This window comes from Arachis ipaensis, chromosome B09 (genome assembly GCF_000816755.2).
Source record: "Arachis ipaensis cultivar K30076 chromosome B09, Araip1.1, whole genome shotgun sequence".
In the NCBI taxonomy this organism is placed as follows: Eukaryota; Viridiplantae; Streptophyta; class Magnoliopsida; order Fabales; family Fabaceae; genus Arachis; species Arachis ipaensis.
The window spans coordinates 90,021,633-90,022,224 of record NC_029793.2 but is presented as its reverse complement, the minus strand read 5'-3'; positions in this window follow the sequence as shown (position 1 = coordinate 90,022,224).

Sequence of the window (592 nt, the reverse complement as noted above, 5' to 3'; positions counted from 1 at the left end):
CCTCCTACCATGATGCAGTGTAGCATGGTGGCCCTTTTTTTGTTAACTTCTGATGTGTTTACGGTGCCCAGGATTGATCTTCTTATGAGTTCATACCACCCTTTTGCTTCAGGGGTGAGATCTTTCTATCTCAGGTGTTTGTGCCTTTCATAAACGTCCCTCTTCCAATCAGTATTAATCACACAGATATCACTAGAAATTTCATCATAGTCTGGATTGCCATTTATTCTCTCCTGATAACCGGGCTCATCAAAGTGTGCTGCCCTTAGGCTTAGAACCCTCATGATGCTCTTCGGGCTAAAATCAACCTTCACACCCCTTACATAGCTTTTGTAAGTAGTGGAAATGGTTGTGTTCATCCTTGTTGTATTAGCATAAAACTCCCTTATAATGTTGGCATTGATTCTTGTGATCGGATTAGTGAGGGCCTCCCATTTTCTTTTTCTTATCTTCTCTCTTATTTCTAGGCATTCACATTCGGGCAACTGGAAAGGGATTTCTGACAATATCCCCTTGGAGTTCATCCATACATATTGTATTTTATGAAATGATGATTTGAACCTCCATTGATCATATTCAGTTCTTTCTTTTT